Below are 25,502 nucleotides of genomic sequence, written 5' to 3'. Positions count from 1 at the left end.
ACAAAAAGACAGATTTCTGACATGCAGTGCCCCTTCGAGTGCCGCCTCGATCAGCTGCTGTCTGCCTTCTCTCTCCTATTGAAAATGAATGGAAGTCCATGCATATCCCTTGTAAAAGAACCTTTCTTCAGGCTACTTCATGAACAGAACTTAAACCTTTTTAAAGTGACTACCAAGGAAAGGATTCAGACTGAAATAACCAACATACAGTAATTAGCTGCTGTTTTCCTTAAACAAAAAGAGAAGAGAAAAGACGGCGTAAAGCACGCATCCATTTCTGTGCCACAGGAAATGAAAAGCGACCGACCAAACAAAAACATGGACATATTAAACCTTGTGCGTCAATAAAAAAAGAGGTCCTTAGAGGACAAAAATGTCTGTGTCAAAAAATTGTCATAATAATATTTGTGACGAGGAGGAGGGCGTGGCCTGGCCGTGATGGAGCATGGCTCGTGCTGAATCAGCTGATCAGCGGGAGAACGAGATAAAGGGCAGCTGGAGACGCCGATTCGGGAGAGAAAGAGATGCACACAGCCGTGTTGCATGTGTGTCTGTGTTTGTTTTCATATGTTTTAAGTTGAGTTTCTCATTAAATTTGCGTTGACTGTTCTGCCAGTTCCCGCCTCCTCCTTGCCCATCTTTATACCGTTACAATATAATATATTCATATTATCATTCCACTTTCAATGAGTTCATTTTTTTTAACCAACATCAGTCCTGATCATAACTACCAAATATTCATAAATTTTCAGGATTTTAACTATTTAAATGCCAGTTTGTTTACATAATGCCACTGTCTGGGATATGTCAATGATTAGCAACAACATTGATTTTGATGCATTATTTTTATTTATTTTTTTGCAGTGTCAGATTTACAACAAACTCACTCAGGACTTTAGAGGACAAAAATGTCTGTGTCAAAAAACTGCCATAAAAATATTATATATGAATATTATTTTCCACTTTCACTGACTTAGATTTTTTAACCAATATCAGATCATAACTACCAAATATTCATTCATTTTAACCCTTTAAATGCCAGTTGTTTACATAATGCCACTGTTGTTTTTTACACACACACACACAATTTCTCAATACACACATACAAAACTCACTCTGACATCCATACCAACACATCCACTCAATTTTAGCTGCATCATTTATTCAATTGGCCTGCAGTGCTCTATAATACAGCAAACAAAAAATAGGAAAAAAGCATGTATTTGCTCCATAGACTAAACATAAGAAAAATGGTGCAATCTAGTGGAAAATATAAAAATGTAAATTTTAAAGCCAGGGCTCCAGAATGAAAGCATAATACCATAGAATTCATGATTTTATGCTTTAATGGCACTGGGATCAAATATTGCAGTTATAATGGGTTTCAATGGGGACATTTTTGTCCTGAAGGTCCTGAATGTAACTATTTTGTGTACACAGTGTATTATATATGTATTATAGGAACTGAGGTTGAAATATCAAAACTCCCCCAAAAATACACACCTTTGGCAAAATTTATGCCATTGGCATTAACACAGCCAAAATGATCGAAAAAACAAAAATGAAAAAGACAAACATGTCCGGAAGGTCGCACAAGGGTTAAACTATTAAAAATAAAACTAATTGACTGTTCCACAGAGATCAGATAAAATAACATACATATGAATGGGCATGACGCCTCTGGATATAATAGGAAAGCTTACCGGCCTGTAGTATCATATAGAAAAGCTAAAATGGAAGTCTGCCAAGACACTCTAAACAGATCCACATAGTTGCAGCTGTCGTTTCATCTGGTTATGCTTCAGCAAATTCACAAGCGTGCACAATGGCTAATGCAAGTGTGCATATGATAAATGATAGTCAATCATAAAACTTCAATTTATGGTAATGTTTTAATAGGCTAATAATATCTGGTGTCCATTTACTTAGCATCAGTCTAATAATTCTTTGTGATTTGGGTTGCACCAAATAAAAATAAATAAATAAATAAAAACACCAGAGAAAAGTGATGTCTGTTGGACGGAGAATCTGAAAGAGTTAAAAAAGGAGAATAATTTAGACTAGTTTACGAACGTGTCAAGTTATCACTTAAATATGCTGCATCAGATTGATGATCTCAGGTAAAAAAAAAATAATTAAAAAAAATAATCATTACCATGGTTGGATGTAATTAATGCTTCTAAATATAGCAAACAAACAAACTCAATTTGTAATGAAAAACAATATACAAAACACAGACACTATAAACACAACCTTGAAAAGTGACTTATATTCCCCTAATATACAATATTGAATCTAATTATAGTAATAACATCTGGTAGCACACCACAGTTTCTATAGTTAGTGTTAGTACAGTAACTGCGATGTAAATTTCTACAAGGATCCTGAATGTGCCTGTGCATGACACATTGTTTTCCTGTTCACGTCAGGGCTGTTTAATAAAGTTGGTTTCATAGGCCTATATACAGTGTGATTTCACCAAGCTTCAGCACGGAGCCCTTAAGGTTTCATACAGGTGTATAGACTAATAGATAATTCTGTGTCGAATTTAAATGAGTTGCGTGACTCACTCTGTGTTTACCACTGGACAGATAGGCGCAAGAACAGAGTAGGTCCATCAGTGCTGCTCAGGTGAGAGAGAGTGCGCTCCCGTTATGCTCTCGCGCCAGCAGATTGCGCTTCACAGTTCTAATTGGGTGCCGCCGTTTGGTCCGACTGATCCACTACTCGACCGGTCCACCAGAAAATGCTCCAGTGCACTTGATGGCGAGTCCATCTCTGGGTGCGACCATACAAAGTTAATGAATAAGATAACAAGCCTATGTAAAAATGAACTCTTTTAAGTGAAAGCTTGTTCCACGGAGGAGTGCCTTTCCCTGCTCCGGCAGAATGGGAGCATATTTAGACTGTTACATGACATTGCATACAATGAACGGAGGTCTAAAGAGCATGCTAAATGTTATTATTGCAGTTGTTTTCCATTACAAAAAGGGAGGGTGGGGGCGATACGAGTGTGTTTTGCCCAAAGTGGCATCTGGATACACGCCAGCCCTACCTTTCGATGTAATACGTAGGCCTATATAACATTGAAAAATCAAGCATTTTTCTGTTTTGGTTTTTCTGTGATTTTCTTTTCATTGCAGCAAAGGAAAAAATACTCGTTTTTCAAACGAGAGTACTGAAAGACAATCAAAAAACTATTTGATTTTCATTTAAATGCTTCTTTTTCTAAAATGAAAAGGTAATGACCAGAAGGGTCCGTGTACCTTCAGATAATTCCTTTTTTCATTTTTGTCTTCAATGCGGAAAAACCAATAAACCAATTGTTTACTTCTTTTTCATCTAGAAAGAAATTAGCAAAATTGAGAAAACACTTTATTTTTCAGGTTTTTCGTTTCATCAGAAACAAGAATTCAGCTCAGTTTCTCGTTTTTTCAATCAAGTACATAAAATAAGTGTGTAATTTGATTATTTGATTTGCACAAGTGGATGGACGTGACGCCCATTTCTAAAGATTTTTCAACCTGCAGTGTCATCTGCTCTTCCTCATTCCTTTTCTTCAGAATAATAGCCTTTTCATACGGGAAGTTGCAAGCACTAAATCACCACAAGTTTATCGCTTAGCCAACACTGAGTTGAGTTTTTTTATTTTATTTCTTACAGTCGGTGCTGGTGTTGCCGATTCATGTGCGTACGTTGCCATGGCTACAGTCAGAAAGGACTTGATTTTGCCCAACATGTCTATCTGTACTTTTTTTATAGTGAAATATGGGGGAGTAAATTTGTGTCCTTATGTTTGTTAAACAGAACAGAATGAACCTTACATTTTTTTATGGCTACAAATAGTTTTCATTTTATTTTAGGATACAACAACTAACCATGAACTGACTGAATATGTAATGACCTATAATGACACCCTTATCTATTATGCAGTTATCTCTCTTTAACATCTGGACTATGATCTGCATACAGACATGATGTTACCTTCACTATATGCGTTCAACCATTACACAATAAAATATTACTTATGGACAGCGAATGTTTAAAACTTCATGGGAATTAAGTAAAATAACTGTACAGGATTGAGGCTCTACTAGCCACAATTTGATAATGTTTTTTTTTTTTTTTATTACTACCCCATTATAATAGCCGGCCTTATTAATATTCGGCCTATACTCCATGTGAGTGCCTTGGATTTTTGGCTTGACGTAGCCTACAAGCAACACGATTCTCAAAGGCCAGGTTGGATGAACGGGCAACACTTTTAAAAGTTTTCCCCTGGAATCTCCACCCCTGGTTACAGTTAGGTCTGTGCACAGCATCCCAATTCATAATTTTCCTTTTGAAAATAATAAAGCACTGCCACCCCATCCTGCAGTGACAAAAGCGAGGTGGTGCGTTCATTGGTTGTCATATCCAGGTGTTCATTGCTTGTTGAGATAGAAGTTTTTCTAAGAAATATTAATGTTCTTCATTAAAATGATTAGAATCTATCTGTAAAAACAACTGACAAACTTGAACTTGATGAACTCTTATTTTCTATGGACGGGATTGAGGAAGAACAGATGATGGTGCGTGTTGACCAATCAGAGGGAATACTCATGTCATAAACTCGGTTTCTATGCACGAATGATTTTTTAATATTTTTTTTTATTATTAAAAAACAAGCAGATACAACATAAATTGTGATGTGATAAAGAGAGTTAACGGGAAATGTGATAAATGAACGGTTTGTTGGTTATTTAGTTTTGAAGACAAAAATGAGAAAACAAATTATCCGAAAGTACACCGATCATAAATCTGTACTTATTTTACTCTATATCCATGAGCAGTTGAGTTGATTTCTTATTTTTCCATTTTTTTTTAAACAAAACAAATAAACAAAAACCAAGCAGATGCTTTTTAATTTTTTTTATTTTTATACAAACAAAAAAGACATAAACACAATGTACACAGACCACAAGAGTACTTACTGTATGTTGTCATTCATTCATTTCATTCATTTTTCGCTTTGAGATTGAAAAACAAAATATCAGTTGTGCTTTGATTTTTGTTTTTTGGTTATTCTATTTATCAGAGTTAAAGCTAAAAATTAAAAGAAGAAATCAAATTTTTCGAATGGCGGCAAAATACACCGACCATGAAACATTGAAACTGTTGAACAGACAATTTAAACTAAATACCAGTTTTTGCTTTAGGTGTGTGGTTCACTATGACTGTAGTTTAGATCTTGTCTGCATTGTATAGTTGTACTGCTGACTGTGGTAAAGTGAGTGTTACCATCCGCTGGGCTCACACAATCATTACCAACACAAACACACTGCATAAATGCCATACTTTATGATCTGTGTGTGTGTGTGTGTGTGTGTGTGTGTGTGCAGCCGAATCAGCAGGCTCGTGTGTGTCAAACACAGCACACACACACACACACACACACACACACACACACATCGTGGATGTCAGATCATGTGAAGTATGTGAACTGCACGGCATTGTTTGGCAACAGTGAAGCCACAACACAAACTCACCAATACTCGAATTCACACTTCTAACTTCTAAACATACAGTATTTATTCAAAGAAGCATTTGAAAAATATGTATCAATAGATTTACTATTATTACTATATTTACTATTAGGCTTCATAATGCAGTACTAAAGATGATAAAAAGTAGAGTTTAAGACATTCTTTTTTTTTTTTTAGGATGAACTGAAATCTATGGAGCCCCTAAAAGGACAGGGCGGGATTTATTTTTTCTGAAATAGTTTTGGGTTCTCTCACAGTAGTTTGCGTTTCCTCGCAATAGTTTTGCGTTCTTTTTGTAGTAACATCATAGAAATAATTTAAAAAAATGAAAACTATGGTAATAAAAATCATACATTTGTGGTTATTATGGTTTTACTACAAATACAATGGTATTTAAGCTAAAAAAAAAAAAATGTAAAACATCACATTCAGGGTGACATTGCATTGTTTTTAGTTTTAGTTTAGTTTTCTCTTAATATTTAAAGAATATCTAAAATCATGTGCAACTCATACATATATGTTAATATCTCAATAAGTGTGTTTTAGGGTTTGTCATGAAAATCATGTCACAATGCAACAAATGGGCACCATTTTCCTCATGAGAAAATATAACATATATTTTTTTTTTTTTTTTTTTTTTTTTGATTTGGGGTTCAAATATAACGTGTCTCTTTCTCTTTCCTTGTCAGGTTTTGTGGGATTCATCTATTTAACAAATCCTGTGTGTGTGGAAGCATAACACATGAAAATGCATATAGCATAACGTAAGGACGATTTCACATGAGTGTATTTTGCTCAGAGCGTGTGTGTGTGTGTGTGTGTGTGGGCAGGTTTGGGAGGTTTACGAGGACTTTTTTTAGGTTACAAACTGGTAATTACAAGGGTATTATGCTATAAATGTGGTTTATGAGGACATTTCTAGTGTCCCCATAATTCAAATCACTTAAAATACATACTAAATGATGTTTTATTGAAAATGTAAAAATGCAGAAAGTTTTTGGTGAGGGTTAGGTTTAGGGGTAGGGGATAGAATCTATAGTTCATACAGTCTAAAAATAATTATGTCTATGGAGAGTCCTCATAATGATAGCTGCACCAACGTGTGTGTGTGTGTGTGTGTGTGTGTGTGTCCGATAGATTGAGGAAGTCAGCAGAATACACAAGCTTATATTTAAAAAACAAAAACACATTTTGGAAGCTAGTGATTGAGTAGAAAGGAAAAAAAAAAAAACCTCAAACATCAAATCAGAGCGGTGTAACGCGGTGCAGAAAACAACCAGCAATCAGGGCAATTATGTGTATCCTGAAGGGGAGGACAGACATTTTGGCTGCTCAGAATTTCTGTTATCATATTATAGATTTGTAAGTATATTCATACATTGCCTAGATTTATATTTTTCTACAAAACTAGATTCAAGCATTTAAACATGGTTCTTAATATCAAAAAACTATTGAGGATCATGAGAAACACAAATTCAGTCAAGAGTGGCTAAACTTTTGACTGTTATTTCACATGTTAAAGTGATCTCATTCATTTAAACAAAGTATGCCATGCATTTCTCACTTTTATGTTTAAGTAACTGTTTAAATTGAATATATCACACTTTTGACCCTCTAACCTTAACATCATGGAAATGTCTTCTCTGCTCAGGGTGTTAGATTCTTCATTTGGCAAAATCCTGAGATTTTTGGCAGTATAAAGGTGCCTACAACAACTATAATGGTCTATAAACTGTGTGTTGGCTCACAAGCTGATGTTCATCTTGTAAAGAGTGGAAGACTTGGCACAACAACTTTTGCACTAACAACATTTATAAAGTATTAACTGAACATGTCCATCTATCATATGTTGATATACAAGTCCACACAGTGCCTTCAGGCCTTTGAATGGGCAACATAAACTCTATATTTACAGCAAAACAACCTTTTCTTTATCAGTATTCTTTTTTTCTTTTTTACAATTAAAATATATTAACAATCTCAAAACAAGCTAAATTTAATTGAGAAGCTAAATTGCCATAATGAAAAAAATATATATACTGAATGTAGGTTATGTGTGTAATTTTTTTTTAAATGTTGACATTCTCCAAACTTTATCCAATTCCAGCTTAATCTGTAGAGATAACTATTAGTGCTTTCCCTGTGTAACACTGTACCTCCAACATAGTCTCATGACAACTCGTAATAATTCGTACGAGATTCATATCGTACAAGTTGGCTTGTATGAAAATATGATTTTTATTCTCATAGAGACCAATAAATCAACAAACAGTATTTCAAGTTGATACAAAACAGGCTTCAAATTTTAGCTAGCATCCTATCCAACAATTTTTAGGTTTAGGGTTTGGGTTAAGGGGTTAAACTTTACAACTGGAGAAAACAAAAACGACGTTTGTTAGGATAGGGTATGGTTAGGGTTAGGCTAGCCACATAAAAATCATTTTACAAAAATGTAGGTACTGTATAGTAATGTGATTTAAGACCATTTTGGGAAAACAAGACATTGTTTGGCTACCTTCTTCCTTTAATTATATTTCAGATCCACTCTTCTCCAAATGCACATTTGAGTGATTCTGGCTGAGCGTTTCTCAGGGGTGTTCGGTACCGTCAGACTCTCTCTGCACTTTTACTCGCACACTCCCTCTCTCCCATGACCCCCTCTTTCTTCATTTCTCAAAGCATCCTGCGGGGCCAAAGGGACAGCCCTGTGCAATTTCCCTCGTCTAATAGGTACTTCCACAGCCACTTCTATAGTCCTGAGAAGTGACAGGATTAAATAATGGCTGCTGCATTCGGTGGAGGCAGGGCAGGAACAGAGGGAGAAAATACTTGGGGTAATTATGGGGAAATCAAGCACACTGCCGCAGTTGCATCTCAGCGGGGCTCTCTCGCACGTCACCGCTGCAGTCCCTGTGGATTGAATCCGAAGCTTTTTACTCTTCTCTCTGCTTCACTCTCTTGCCAAGCTGATATTGCACTTTCGTTTAGAAAAGCAGACTAACAACATACTCTGAAGCTTCGCTCTAGCACTTTGAAGCTTGTCTGTGACTTAAAAGCAGCTGAACTACAATGAAGTGATACGGAGACTCATCCAGAGGCCAGATGAACAGAAAATATTAACCAGCATGCCATTCTGAGGTCAACACATTTTATAGAACAAGACAATATGCCCATCTGACAATTTCCATGACCGTTTATTATTTTGAAATACTGTGCGTGTGTGGAACACAAAATATGTTTAACAGAATGCATGAGATTCTGCACTACAAAAATATTTGTTTTTATTATTTTTCTCTAAACATATATAAACATCCATAAATAAATAAATCAGAAGCAGAATGGCATACGATATTTCCCTTGTTTTCAGAGAAGACCCAGTGCCCCAGAAGGCACTTTTTTTTTCTTTTTTTTTTTAACCCCATCAGCAAATAGATTTTTCTTGTTATTAGCTTTTGTTATATATATATATATATATATATATATATATATATATATATATATATATATATATATATATATAAACACGGGTCAGTTATCAACACAGCTTAATCATAGCAGCACGAGGGCAGAGCTGGTGCGGTAATTCGCAGACTGGTCTCAACTGCACAGACTATTTGAAATGTTCCTGTGAACCAGTGAGATGTGCGGCGGGGATTGCGGAACCTGTTTGAATGCAGTACAGAATTGTCTGTTGCAAAACTCTTATGTCTCGGTGATGAAACTAGTTTAAAACAAACAGCCCCCACATTCTAAATGGCACTGACAAAGAAAACAGGAGAAAACATCAATTAGAAGGCTTTTCAATTCTCAGATCACAAAGCTTACAAAACTATACCATGGACTTACTGTAGTAACACTAACTGTACTGTATTAACTATGGTAGTTGTGGCAGAAAAAACTTTCTAAATGTATTTAGACTGCTGTTTTTTCATTACAAAAATGTCATAGTTCTTTATATAGAAACCATAGTTACTAACCATGGTAGTGTGGAGCCATGCATGGTTTTAAATGGTTACCATGATCTATTATAAATATCAATCTTTTTTAAAAATTTTTTCTCCCAATTTGGAATGCCCAATTCCCAATGTGCTTTTAAGTCCTCGTGGTCGCATAGTGATTTGCCTCAGTCTGGGTGGCGGAGGATGAATCCCAGTTGCCTCCACGTCTGAGACTGTCAACCCGCGCATCTTATCACGTGGCTTGTTGAGCACGTTGCCACATAAACATTGCGCGTGTGGAGGCTTCACGCCATCCACCGCGGCAACCACGCTCAACTCACCACGCGCCCCACCGAGAATGAACCACATTATAGCAACCACGAGGAGTTTTACCCCATGTGACTCTACCCTCCCTAGCAACCGGGCCAATTTGTTTGCTTAGGAGACCTGGCTGGAGTCACTCAGCACACCCTGGGATTCGAACTAGCGAGCTAGCGACAAATATCATTGTTAAAACTATGGATACTACATAAGAACTATGGTGCATTTTCATAATTATGGACCAAGTTTTTCATCTGTGTAAAATCCAGCCTGATCTCAGTGTGTGCTGATATTTCTTTAGCCGCAATCGATATACGTTGACCGAATTTGAAAACACTGCCCCCAGAGGCTAAAGCGGTAAGTGTTTCAGAGCATATATACAAGTGTGACATCCATTTATATCCAGGAGGGATCGCCAGAAGCCAGTTGTAAAAAGAATTGTTTTCAGCAGAACAAAATGCAATGTTAGGGATAAAAATGCAACCTCCTTATCACGCTCGTGATTGTTTATACAAACATGATTACTTCCTCATTTGAATGGGGATTGAACTGAGGTCTCCCATGCAACTGACGCAACACGCTAACAGTTGTGCCACGAAGGAAAGTAACTGTTGTTGAGCCGTTCTAAATATGTCCGATAGGAGATAGGGCATGTCAGTGAGTCGGCATACAGTTGCTGATCCTAGGGTACCGGAACTTTTGGAAACAGCATGCCAACTTCCCGTGTGATCATGTTGGTAAAATCTGTACTCTTGTAATGCTCTCTGATTGTAGGAAAATGTAAGTTGTTTTTTTTGTCAGTAGGAGCCTGATGAAAGGAATCTGTAAAGGAGACCCAACTTAGTCACACTGTCAGAATATTTCAATTTAGCCATATAACATGTAATATTGTTTGCATGGGTGCTACCAAAGCAGGTGCTGGTGCCACATTTTCAACAGGCCCTTTGAGGGCAAAAATAAACCCTGATGTTTTTCATGATGTCAGTATATCCGTATTGTACGTTTCAGCATCTATCCAAATATACAAAAATGTATGTTTAAATGTTACATGCAAATATCTATGAATAATTATAATATCAAGCTGGCATCATATTTTTTTTTAGGTGAACTATTCCTTTAAATACAGGATGACTGTGGAGAATATAGCCTGATCATTGTTCTTTTACTGGTTTATGATCTCTAAAGCATCTCTCTGTATAGAAATTGGAAAACAGGGGACGGGCTGCTACTGAAGCCCCCCCGCCACCCCCAAAAAAAACAACAAAAAAACACAATGAACGCTTTCTTGCTTTTATCTGTTCTCTTTTCTCGAGTGTTTTCTGATAAGAGTTCCCCTGATGATGACCTCTGATCTAGAAACAGCCACTCTTAAGACTCAGTTATAATTCTTGCTCAGTTTAAAGTCGAATGTAAATCACGGTCGCCTGTCACAGAGTAATTGCAGGTAGCGAGCAGATCGAGACAATCTTTTTGGAGAGGATACTTGCTGCTGCTTTGGTATGCTGAGTCACGCTTGTTCTCTCTGCTACAGACTCCAACCAACCGAACATCTCCAAACCTGCCAGTGGAAAAATAGATGTGAGAGTAAACCATTAACATTCAGACACAGAGATCTGAGCAGTACCAAGTTAAACCTGAGTGTTCGTCACCCAGAGGTAAGACACATTTTGGGTGTTCACACGGACAATGACTTGCAGTAACAAGTTGAGCAGAGATTTGCAGTGAAAATAGGGACCGGAATTCATTCAATTTCAATGAGGGTTGCCGATTTGTTGAGACATGAATGACAGCGATAGCTGGCGATGCGGTAAATTTTAGCCTACTTCAAATTTTTGCAAATGAGCAGCAATGTGTTGCGGTAACTATCGAGGTCGCAAAGTCAGTGATCTGCTGCCTGAAACAGTGAGATTACTATTCGTACTTATTTGTACTTTTGTTATATACTTTTAAATAATTATGCTTATATTTTCTTAGATTTTATGTCAACTATTTATATGTGACACAATACAACTATATTATAACTCTGTCACACAAATTGAAAAATAAATGTTTTAGATTTGTAATAGTTGTTATTCTATTATTTTATTTTATTATTCACAATTTTCCAGTGCTTGGGTACTTAGAGTGACATAAATGTGCCAAATTTTTAAAATGTGGTGGCAAAAAAAGCTAACCTTTCATCATATATCCATTAACACTTTACAACAAGGTTCATTTTGTGATTTTTTTAACAGTATTAAATGCATTAGACATCATGAACTATGCAGAGTGTGGATAACGCGGGCAACATTATAATTACCTATATTAAATTATATCAAAAAAAAAAAAAAAAAAAAAAGGTATTTCACACTAGGTGCAATATGTGAATGAAGGAAAAACAATACCAGGGGAAATGGAAAAAATATGCAGAAAATGATCAATCAGTTCCTTGTTCAGCAGTCAGGGCACTGATAACTGAGTCGGCCATTTTTAGGCCAATTCCAAAATCGTTCCAGGGCACTGAAACGTTCGCTCCCTAAAAAATCCCACAATGCACCCTAAAAACCAGGGAGTATCGTTGCTCACTATGTTCCCTTACTGGAAACGTCGTCATGTCTTCTGAAGTCTCTCAAGTCATTAGATGATGAGCACAAGTGTAAATATATGATGTCAAAGCCTTATTTTCGCTTTAAAAGAGATGCTGTTTGTCTGTCATCCACAATGAAAGGGAAACAAGCTTTTAAATATTAGAGTTGTTAAAAGAAGGTTTCAAATACACTCCTACTGTATATATTTGTATTTCTTTATGTCATTTATCTGTTATAATAACACTGTACTTTTGAATATCTTCAATGAAAATGAACGATAGTGTCATTTATACAGCGGTGGTGCTGATTAAAAACAGCTGCGCTTGAATGCGTGAGCTCATTAACGCGTCGCAGGTAATTGAGTCATAAGTGTCCCAATGTTCAGTGGATAAACACCCTTACCAGTGCTCGAATTCGTGTTCACGATATAATGATTCACGACACAGGGAGCTGATTGACACACCCATTAAAACTAATCGGTTTACTGTATTGTAAATACACAATACAGTATTGTAACGATCTATTCTATTTGCAAATATTTACACAGTTTAGACATTTACATTCAAGATATTTGATAAAAACTGAACTCGTATAATTTTCGACATACGCATTCACAAGTACCTGACTGGCTTTTGTCTGAGTGGCAAGTTTCTAAAAACTTTAAACTGTTCAGGTGCTGCTGATGTTCGTGTTTCATGGCGTTGTAGCGCTCGATGGTGATCTTGCTGAGTTTCGATAACTATTAAATTCCACCATACAAAGAGGGCAAATTAGATTTTAAACGTTCCGTCCTGTGCACACATGTGAGTGAGCAAGAGAGTGAGCAAGAGAGAGAGGGAAGGAGCTGCGATGCTGCTCCAGTCTGATCAGCTCCATTCCAATCAGGTTTTACAAAATTACACCGAATAGAATGAAACATTTTGATGTCAACTGAATATATATATTACTACAGCAATATATATATATATATATATATATATATATATATATATATATATATATATATATATATATATATATATATATAATAAAAATTAATAAACATCATTATTAATTAATCACACCATTTCAAACAAGACCCCCCAGAAATTTTTGCATTGTGTAACTATGAACAATAATTAATCACAGGATGTTTGAATCTTACACTAGTTGATGTTAATTAACTGTTCATCATTAGGTAAATTTAGTACATAATGCTTTAACTAGTGTTATACCCAGGGTCTGTTGAATGCTTGATTCTGACTGGTTGACAGACGTTCTAAGGTGTGTCATTATTTTCCAGTAAACGCACGGCTATGAAGTAGTTCCAGGTCTTGACCGCATAACAGTTCCAAATCACTCCCCCAAATTATTTCAGTTATTTCAAAGAACCATACAGGCTAACACAACAAAATAACCAATAAAGACTAAGACACTGATTAAAGTACATCAGATAAGAATGACAAACAATGTCTATAATATCCTCTAATCAGACTCCCAAAGCTATAATGGAAAGCACCATTGTGCTCCCCTCCCCCGCTCTCTTTCACTCTCACACAATCTCCCTCGGGAGCAAAGTCAGCGCACCCCCGCGACTCACTGAGATTGTAAACAGTTATTTAGCAATGGAAAAGCCATATACAAGAATGGTGACACTCGCTGCTGCTGAGAAGTATACTTAAACTTACACTTTGCCAATTTGAAGCAATGTTATACCTGATGAGAGCTGCTTCAAACACAGGTGATTCCATGCGCGATCTCTCTCAGTTTCTCTCTTTCTCTCGCTCACACACACACACATTCACACACACACACACACACACACACGCACTACCTTGTTACTCCAATGCTGAAAAGCAGCACATCCTTCGTTACTAGAGTTCTGGAGTGACGTTTTCGAACTAGCAATGAAGGCTCAGAATGTATCAAAGCAAGACGCTGAATTTATGGCGAAAGAATGTGGTTCAACTCACAAGAGCAAACAGAAAACAGGAAAATGTCTTGAGATAAAACCCTGAATGATGTCTTAGGAGTGGTAACCATTGTATAAGTGGAATAATTGACTCCGGCCCATTTAATTATTGAAAAATAACGCACACCCGAGGTGTCACTCCGCTGCACGTCTTCACCGCATTACCACATCAGATGTGAATTACTTTTCAAAATTCAGCAGGCTGGAGTCAATTATAAAACATATTTAACTTCTAATAAAAAAAAATAAAAATAAATATATACAGTATATATGTAGAAATTAACATTAACCAATTTTTATAAATGCTGTAAAAGTATTGTTCATTGTTAGTTTACGTAAAATAATGTAAATCAAGTCTCAGAGAATTAAAGTTACTATAGCTACATTTTTGCAAACTGACTTTTACGTGGCGAATTCCACATTTCACCGCAGTTTCCTGGTGAAATAGAAATCCTACAACAACTGTGTACATTTTACACAAATTACGATTACAACGGCTGATTATGATTTCATAAACACCAATTTTTCGCTCTAATTCTCACACACTGCTATGTTATGATATCAGAACAATTTTATTATAATGCATTATTTGAAAAACTATACATTTTAACTTGTCTTACAGATTCAACTACATCATTTACACATTTATTCCAATGTCATTAGCTTGTACGGTAGCTCACCTGATAGAGTGTTGGACTTTGAACTCGCGGTTCCGGACCAGCTATACATGCAAGTTGACACGTGAGACGAAAGTGTCATAGAAGCAACACGAGATGACGTGGTTGCTTCAGAAAATGTACTTTTAATTTCTCATTTGCTTTAGGACACTGTCTGTTAGGTTTAGACTAGGCATTTAATTTAAGGATGTCTGTTTTGTTCACCTCTCCTTTGCTTTAAGATCACTATCAGTTAGGTTTAGGTTAAAGTTTTAGGTTAGGGAGGTACATTTTACTCATTAAAGCCTCCATCTAATATTCACCTTAAAAACCTTGTTTGATTACAAAACCATTTCACTCGCTTTTGGCACCCCCTACTGGACATTTCACTGGGAAACTGCTTTAACTAAACAAATTCAACCTTATTCAACCTTAAGTGTTACCATATTTTATTCTATTCTATTTATGGCTATTCTATCTAGTTGAATATGGATTTGAAGTATTCAACATAAATGGATGGCATGTTGCGTGTTTTTATATGGTGAGATAAAAATGCCCACATTAAAAAAAAATCTGATGAAAATCAATTTAATTGAAATTCAATTACTCATTAAAAAGTTAACTGTCTGACACTGCTTGTGACCCATTTTTGTGTCACGACCCATCTCTTGAGAACCACAGCTCGAGACTTTTGGAAAAGGCTTAAGAAACCTTACAGGGAGGGAAGACGTCACCTTTATCTGAAGGCTAGTTTGCCTTTTATCTTTTCAAAGATGAAGGAGGGGCTCAATCCACAGCTGCAGATTTTTTGGAATATGGAAACAATCCTTCCTCAGAATTAAGAGAGCAGGGCAAAGGTTTTATTCTCAGCACCGGCAGACATGCACTAATACCTTAATTCTACAGACACTAGAAAAGACACACATGGAATGTCTTCACATGCCCTTTTATTTTCCAGCAGGTTGGCAGTCTTTTGCTGCTTCATTTGGGGAAAAGGTTTGATGCCGAGGTGAAATCGCGCCAGCTGGCAAGAGACATCCTTCTACCTTTTCTTCCCCTACAGGTTGCCATTGTATATTAATAATCCCAGCGGTCTCCGTTGACAACGACGATGGCAAAGCAGCTGGTGGGCCTCAAATGAACACGGGCGCAAGCCAGTGAGATTCACGAGTCACAAATGTTTCCCTCCACAGTCTAACAGTCAGGGGGCCACAGAGCTTCATGGTTGCCTTTCATCCAGCCCTTTAATTACATAATTGTATGAAATATTGAGGTTAATCACTGCAAATGACCATGACTTTTAATAATTTATGAAGATCAGGCGAAAACACGGGCACCCGTTTTACCCGAAGACCCCCCCCCCCCCACCACCACCACCCCCACCCCCGCCGCAGGGCCACACATTTCCCTTCTCAGAGCCCAGTAATCAAAATGTAAAGCCTTCCTACAGCAGTGACATTTGCATAAAACAGCGCTTTAAAGAGAGTTAACGAGACACCAGTGAGCACAGTGTCACTTCTGAGTTTAGAAACTAAAAGAATGAAATGCATCTGGTTTATGAATGTTAAAATCTGTAGAACTGTGTTGATCCAATCATATTTCAATATATCACAATTCTTTTTCTACATTCGACATCTAAATAAGCGCAAACTCAGAAAGTGGCATAGTTTCTACTGTGCATTTGTATGGTGACACACAGCCCTTATATGCCGGATAAACCATTTCAATTCTATGTAGCGACCACAGAAAAATGCAGTGACAAGACACATCCACACTGATATGTTTTTTGTTTAAAACGCATTGATTTTGCTACATTTATGCCTAAACTGAAATGTCATTTTCCTCCACCAAAAGTTGAGACTTTCATAAATGTTTTCTAGTACTGCTTACTTTGAAAAACTGATGACGCACAAGTACTGTTATACTAAATATACAATCTTGTAGAATAAAAAATAAAACAAAACAGAGGACCTGAACTACAAAAATAAGGAATAAAATCTAAAGTGACAAATATCATTGTGTTTGTACTAAGTCGAGTATAGTACTGTGCAGTTGGACTCAGGAAACTAAGAGTTAGTTGACAGTACTATAATGTGCATTTACAGTGTTCTCAAATGTCAAAGGAAATGTACTTCAGCTCCTCACAAAATAAACCTCATAACTAACACTTACAGTATGTGTGACATTGACAATATCTCACTATTCACTTTCATATCATACCACTGAGCTCTGTTTTTTAATCTACAGTGCACAGATCAGATCTTTGCAAAGAAATTCACACAAAAATTTAACATTTCCTCCAGCTTTCCTCATAGATATATTTCAGATACTTTATTAAATGATATGAAACCAAATACAAAGGCAGTATTGCAGTCAGAGTGGGCACTTTCATAACAGCCAATATACTTAATAGCCTAATCAAAAACTCCCTATGCCCACAACAATCTAGTTACAAATTTCAGAGACTGCTGTGATATGAGCGGATACATTTCAGATGCAATTATTCTTCACAATTTCACAGGAGCATTGTGTATATAACATGATGAGCCTATGTAATCTCAGTAAAATGCCCTCGTACTGTCTAAGAAATTATGAGGAGATTATGAGAATATAGATGGGTTATTAAGAAAATAAAAATGAGCAATTATCAAAAGCAATAAACAGCAGAGCCCCTACAGACATGAAGGCTTTTCATTATTACCTTTTAATTGGCTTCCACTTCCAGAATCCAATAAAACAGTACAGTATTGGCTACAACAGTATTATTGCTAGAAGGTTTATCCCCCTGAAAAGCATGTTAGTTAAATGTAAAATATTCCCGTATCTCATTATTTTGATCCCAAAATTGCTAATGGATATTTGGTTAGCCTTTGCAAGCACTGAAAAGACAACATTCTGATAGACACATATAACAGAGATTTCCCATAAAACAAAACTGAAAAGATCCAACATGCAGCAGACATTAGCTCTGTTTGCTAATGCCTTTAGCTCTGCTCCTGATGTGAAGTCCATCCCAAAATGCAGGTATTAACTTAATTTAGTTTTCTAAGATACAATGTTTTGGCCAAATTTCAAGACAGCATCATATGCATCATTCATGGAGAATGCATTGTAATAAACTCAAAAATGAATCCAAGATGGCTGATGAGTCCAGAAAAAAGCTGATTATACATTTTAGATAAGTTTCTCATTCCACACTGATAGTTCAGTCTAATTAAAATGCACTATTTTACCCAATGTTTATGTGCTAGCATGTTGCTAAGCTAACAACATAATACTTCAAGACACACAAGAAATACATCATTCTCTGAGTATTATGTTGTTACTTTAGCAACATGCTAATGACAGACTTTTGGAATCAATAGAGCGCATCAGTTGGGTCTTGGAAGTAAAAATCCCTTTTATTTTCTCCATTGGTGAGTTGATTTTTAACGATAACTTATAAACCTCTGAGGACAGACCTACCATGAAATCAAAATGCTTCTGTTGAAGACATCAGTCTGTTTTATTTCAACTTTCATTGTTTCAAAATCATGTTTAATAGCGGAATTCCTGCTGAAGAATTACACTTCCCATGATCCTGAAGAGAAAGATCCACCAATCAGAGAATCGTGCCAAAAGAGCTCTGCACCGACCGCCTACTCCCACAATGCACTGTAAATGACGCAATAGGGTTGATTTCCTTACACTCTCAAACTACTTATACTGTATACTTACAAATATCTGAATATTTTGTAATAACATTTTAATATATTGTTTCTAAATGTTTATAACACTGCTCTCTGAAATAATCAATTCTAATTGGTCAATCGTGCCATCTAGCATTCTGATACTTCTGAATAAATATCATTGTACCGTTGTCTTTTTGTCCAATTTTCAAATATCTTTTTATTTTTATTTTATTTTTTTTTTTTATGTTGTGATTAACCTCGGAGCTGTTTGGTTTGGTTCATGGTTTAGAACACTTTCATTTGGAACGTGACAGCTGAAAGAATTGGGCGGGCACTGTTGCATTGTGTGCCGAGACACTCATGTGCTTTACATGAGGAGCAGCCTATGTAGAGCGTTCCTACTGAGTCACTTCTGCGATTCAGTTTGGGTTTAGATGCTACCTTAGAAGACAGCTGCCAATGTAGGCAGTAGACAGCAAACAGCTTACTAGGTTTGGGAACAGAGCTGTACATTAGAAGTCACTTATATCCATGAGGTCAATCGATTTGCACATGTTTGCAGAGCTAATTAACAAATGCTATTAAACCTGAACGCCATAACTACTTTTCAAAACATCAAAGATGAAACATAGATTGCTCTACAATGATAGATAAGTCCTGCAAAGAGTGTTACAATGACTTCAGTGTCTGTTGATAACGACCATAGATCTATTTTACGGTCATTTTATTATGCGACTCCAGTCTCTCTCTAGAGAAGGACGTGTAATATTTGACCCATAAATCTCTGATTCAGATGTCTATATTAATGTTACAAGGCTGAAATGAATTCTGCAAGTGAGATCAATTGATCCAGCGATTTTCATTTAATGTCCCCTGAGAAGATTTCATATTAACATAGCAGGATTATTATCAACGGGCTAATTTTAGCAGCGATCTAATTTCTGTTAACATAAGGTGTTCTGAGATTACCGCAAATGCCTGAAACCCAGAGATTGACTTTTTGCCATGCTTCGCAATTGTTAGATCCCACATAAGAGAACTGCTCGTATTATCTGCTTAAAGTCTTGAATTAATCAGAACACCGGAGACATTCTCGCCTCTGTGATGGTGTAATGACATGTGCGGCACTAGTCAGGAGTTATGACACTTCTTTGGCAACAAAAGGGCTCAAAGTTTAGCATGAAATCCATGAGAGAGCTCTCGATAATAGCAGTCTGCATATTTACATCTTGGCCTCTACATATATTTATAGTGGAGAGTGAAGGCAATTGTAACTTACTAAATGCATTCAATCACAAAGAAGCTAGAGTGATGATGATGTGATGTTTTAACTTTCTTTTCATCTTTTTATTTGAAATAAAATATAACATATAAATGAATGAATTATACATGTTATTCATGGAATAGGTTTGAAAATATATGGTTATGTTTTTTTTTGTTTTGTTTTGTTTTTGTTTTTTTATGTATGATTTGTATTTTGTCTTTAGTAAAAAATATGTAAAAAATAAATAATAATTATATTAAAAAATTTTTAACTATGGTAATATCTATTCTATCAGTAACTTTACATTAATGTTTCCTTTATTAAGGGTTTATAAAGGGGTATATAAATGACTAATAAGTGAATGCATTATAAATGCATTATAAATCATTTATATGCACTTATATCAACATGAGTAAGACTTTATGCTCATTCACAGCATATAATAAAGCATGATGACTATTAAACCATACTAAACTTTATGTAAAGGTTTCTAATATTTACAATTCTTAAATAAATTATTAATATCTGTCCACTTTACATTAAGGTACATTTTCATATGTTACTAATAGTGAATAAGTGTTTTTAAGCTTTATAGTTGTAACGTGAGGTAAAATGGCTCACTATTTGGAAAGTATTGCATGAAAGTCTCCATTTAGCTTATTATAACCATTGCAATTATTTATAATGCATTTGTAAATGGCTTATTAGTAATTAGTGAACCCCTTAATAAACCCCTAAGAAAGGTAACTTTAATGTAAAGTGTTAATGGTTTATAAGTGTGTTCATTACAAACAATAATAACATACTAATAATAATAACATAATAAGTCATTTACAAATGCAGGATAAATCATTGATATGCAGTCAAAACAACATGAATAAAAAGGGTGACTTAATGCAATACTTGCCAAATTGTGTGCTTTTTAACTTAAATGTTATAAATGCTAAATGTATACACTTATTCATACTTACACTAATTAAAAACAAAAAATACCCAAATTCATGATTTATGTCACAATGCAGCAAAAAACTTATATTATGGTGAGATTAAAAGGAGGGATCAAATGTGTTTTTATTCATGACTGAACTGTCTTGACTCTCTTGTGTTGTCACTTTTATTGTCACATTGATGTCAAAGAATGGTGCTACTCCTAGTTATCTAAGGTCCTCTGCAAAAAACTTTTCAGCTCTTCATGCTCATTCACAGCAGATATCATCTCATAAAGCCTTATGATCATTAAACCATACTCAAATTTATGTACAGGTTAATAATGTTGGCAACTCCTTATTTAAGGCTTCATATGTGTCCACTTTAAATTAAAGTAGATTTCCATAGGTTATTAATGTTGAATAAGTGTTATTAAATATTAATAACATGTGAGATGAAATAGCTCACTCTTTGGCAGGTATTGCATTAAAGTCACCCTTTTTATGCATGTTGTTATAACCTCACATCAATGATTTATAATGCATTTGTAAAGGACTTATAAGTCATTAATGCACCCTTTTATAAGCACTTAACAAACAGAACATTAATGTTAAGTTCTTTCAAAATATTTAAAATTAAAAATTAAATTCTAACATTCCTCATGACCTTTCACATGTGTCATTAGTAGCCAGTAGACTATTAATAAATCAAATCTGATGAATGTATTTGACCACATGAAAGGCACGAGCCATCTAAACAATACTGCTCAGTGTGTCATCTTTACAATACTAAAGAACTGCACAATAAACAAACTGGCCTTCCATCTAACGGCACCTCAGGAGCTGTTTTTCCTGAGAACCAGAACGCCAAGTTCCCCAGCTGCACCCTTTTACATCGCAGCCAACGCCACTGCTGCCTGCGTCACACACTGCTTATTATTCCCTCTGCCAAAGACGCCTCACTCTTTATATTCTCGTCTTGGTCTGCGTGTAGACCGACAATCCTCGACTCCACGTCTGTAGTCGGACACAGGCTGAGAGACTCTGTTAACTATGAATGGGCCAGCTCATTTATTTGCCTTTTTATATTATGGTTAGAGCAAGTATCAGTCAATCTAACATGCAGGTGCAATGGCGGCGAGCGTTACGCTGCAGCGTGCACCTGGGCTCTTGTGAAGGGCTGGTTTGTGTGGGGTGTAAAGTTGCAGCTCTTTGCCTGGAGCTTCTGCTGACATTTTCAAACGGTCACAAGTGCAGCTTGTTTGTGCTTATGGGTAATTAGACTTTAATGCGTATCTGGGTTAGCATGCATTTATTGTGAGAGTGAGAAAATGAAAACACTGAGAGTTGATTGCATTACTGAGATTATACAAACTGATTGTTATTTTTCTGTTAATGCTAAAAAAAAATCTCTTGCATTATAATGCATTATAGTACTTGGAAAAATATTGCTGCTTTAGCAGGTATTGGGGTAAGAATTTACATGAATGTTATAAAGAAGTTCATTAATGACCAATAACTCATTTACAAATACATTATAATTCATTTATATGCATAACAACAAAATGGATAATAAAAAAAAGCAAATGTCATGCAATACCTGCCAAATAGTGAGCCATTTTATCTGACATGTTATAAATGTTTAATAACACTTAAACAACATTAGTAACATATATGTAAACTGGTAACACTTTACAATCAGGTTCCATTTGTTAACATTATTTAACAATATTAGTTAACATGAATTAAGAATGAACAATACTTTTACAGCATTTATTAATCTCAATTAATGTTAATTTCAACATTACTAATACGTTTTTAAAATCAAAAGTTGTATTTGTTAAAGTTAATGCACTATGAAGAGCTAAATGAACTAACAATGAACATTTTTTTATTAACTAACATTAACAAAGATTAATAAATGTTGTAAAAATATATTGTTTATTGTTTGTTCATGATAACTAATGCATTAACTAATGTTAACAAATGGAACTCTATTGTAAAGTTTTACTGTAAACTGGACACATATGAAGCATTTAATAACACATTGCCAATATTAGTAACCTATGTACATAAAGCGTATGGTTTAATGGTCATCAGGCTTTATTGTATTATATCTGCTGTGAATGAGCATGAAGAGCTGAAAAGTGTTTTTGCAGAGGACTTTAGGTAACTAGGACTAGATAAGTTGGGACAGCACTCGGAGTACGTGACAAATACAGTGACAACACAAGTCAATCAATACAATCAATTACAGTCGTGAACAGTCACAAAAAAAAAATCCCTCTTTTTAATGCCATTATAATGGTCTATTTTTTGCTGCATAAGTGTATATATTAAGCATTTATTACAGGTAAGTTACAATGCACACAATTTGGCAAGTATTGTACTAAAGTTGTCTTTCTCAGTCATGTTGTTATTACCATATATTAATGATTTATAACACATTTATAAATGACTTATTAGTCATTAATAAACCCCTTCATAAACCCTTAACAAGGGAAGCATTAATGTTAAGTGTTACCATTGTTTCAAATCGAGATCCAAAGTGGGCCACAAACAACAGCTAATAGCATACATCCATACAGCTGGTGTGTGGTGGGCGTTCTGGCGCACTATGGCTGCCGTCGCATCATCCAGGTGGATGCTGCACACTGGTGGTGGTAGAGGAGATTCCCCCTGTACTATGTAAAGCGCTTCGAGTGCCTAGAAAAGGGCTATATAAATGTAAGGAATTATCATTAATTATTATTATTATTACATGCGGGCTAATCATTAAAACTGACGGGATGCCATAATTTAGCATAATGCACCCAGATGAAAAGCGCATATCGACAACATTTGATTCACTGTGCAAATAATAGGATGCATCCCGGAAAAACTCTTTCGAACCCTCAGCAGCACCATTTGCTTCGTGTCCATCATAATCACTCAATTACCAAAAGCTTCAAAGTCAAATTTGACATTAAACACAAAAGTGCGAGAGCTCCCCCAACAGTCTAGCATCAGGAACACATTCACACAACTTCACCTCCAGCTTTGAGCTTCACCAATGCCCTCTACATGCTGCTTGTGCCACAGTCACAAAGATGTGCACTCTTTTCAGCAGCTCCATGCTCTTCAGCACCACAGATCTGATTGTAATATCAATGAAAACACTTCAGATCAATGTGCATCATATCCCTAGGGTACTGAAGGCCTGTGTTGCCAGAATTAGAGGTTGTTTTGTATCACAAAATGTGAATGTTTATTGACTTTGCTGTTGCAGCAGGAAATTTATCAAGGTGGAAAATGTCCCCATAATGTGCGAAAGACATGTATGAGAATATGTCCTGGACATTTTGTGTTTGTGCTCAATGAGTAGCAAAATTTCTGACTCAACTGCAAAACAGGATGATTCATTTTGCCTTTCTAAACACATATAGTGTCATACTCCAATAGTGATGAGACTTCATTTGTGATTTGAGCTCTAATAGCCATTCAGACTGTGAGTTGATGTAGCAAAGACATAAGCACACACACACACACACACACACACACACACACACACACACACACACACACACACACACACCAACTCCAGATCAATCTGCATCTAAACTTGAACACAAGAGTCTTTCTGCATGCAAGGAAGGTGAAGAGACAAATCTGACACACATGCCTGCACTGTTTTACCATTCATCATTGTCTTTTCTCAAATGTTGGAGTTATCATGGATTATCTGCAGTAGAGTCCCGCACCTCTATTCCCAAATCCATGCACAAGACACTCTCACTCCTAAAATAACACCATTTACTCTTAAAATGCGACATTTCTCCGCACAAATCCGTGAAGGAGCTCACAAACTGTGATGCGTTTAATATTCTCCAAAAATTCAGATTCAGAGTCCAGTGCGCCATTAACCAACCCAAATCAGAACATAGCGCTTTTTAAAAGCTCCTTATTCGTCCCAAAGATCCGAACGAGCGCTCGAACTCACCTGAATCGGATTCTCCCGTGTGTCGGGCTTTTAAAGTTGTGCTGAGGCTCCGGGTCCGGCTGCGGGGCTCATGCTGCGCTCTCGGGCTCTGGTTCAGGCTTTCGGACGGGTTATCGGTTCCTCTCATGCTCAAGGAGAAATCCGGCGGTTCAGTTCGGTGAGCAGCATTTGAGAAACACTGGACGTTTAAAACAAGCGTGAGGCAAAAGAGTAACCGACAGCGGTGCAGCAGCTCAGGATGGAGAGAGAGAGAGAGAGAGAGAGAGAGAGAGAGAGAGAGAGAGAGAGAGAGAGAGAGAGAGAGAGAGAGAGAGAGAGCGAGAGAGACCGTCTGGTGCTGAGGAGAGAAACGAGGAGGAGGCGCCGAGCATCAGTGGAGGGGATTGTAGAGGAGGCGATGGCAGACAGAAAGGGGAGGGACTCAAGCACATCCAGTGTTTGGATTGAGAGAGAGAGAGAGAGAGAGAGAGAGAGAGAGAGCGAAAGAGACGTCTTTATTTGTTGTCTTTTAATAGATTTTATAACATAAAATAATATTATTTATTTAAATTCTATTTATTATATTTTTAATAATAGTACTGTATAAAAAATATTTAAAAAATAACAGGTTTTTATTTTATTTTATTATTGTAGATATATTTTTTGTAGAGATGTTTTTTTTCTTGCAATGCCAATAAATCCACTTGAATCTGAATCAAGATACC

The 25,502-nt window shown here is 36.1% G+C and overlaps 1 protein-coding gene across 1 annotated transcript in view; it reads right to left on the bottom strand.

The window, feature by feature from the left end:
- Window positions 1–25,089, bottom strand: part of LOC127435620 (BMP/retinoic acid-inducible neural-specific protein 1-like) — a 227,397-nt gene extending 202,308 nt beyond the window's left edge. The window contains exon 1 of the mRNA XM_051689218.1: window positions 24,799–25,089. The gene's annotated coding sequence lies outside the window, so the exon portion shown is untranslated. The remainder of the gene's footprint in view (window positions 1–24,798) is intronic.
- Window positions 25,090–25,502: the final 413 nt, after the last annotated feature.

This window comes from Myxocyprinus asiaticus, chromosome 4, assembly GCF_019703515.2.
Source record: "Myxocyprinus asiaticus isolate MX2 ecotype Aquarium Trade chromosome 4, UBuf_Myxa_2, whole genome shotgun sequence".
NCBI lineage: Eukaryota > Metazoa > Chordata > Actinopteri > Cypriniformes > Catostomidae > Myxocyprinus > Myxocyprinus asiaticus.
This window is presented reverse-complemented; position numbering and strand designations above follow the sequence as displayed.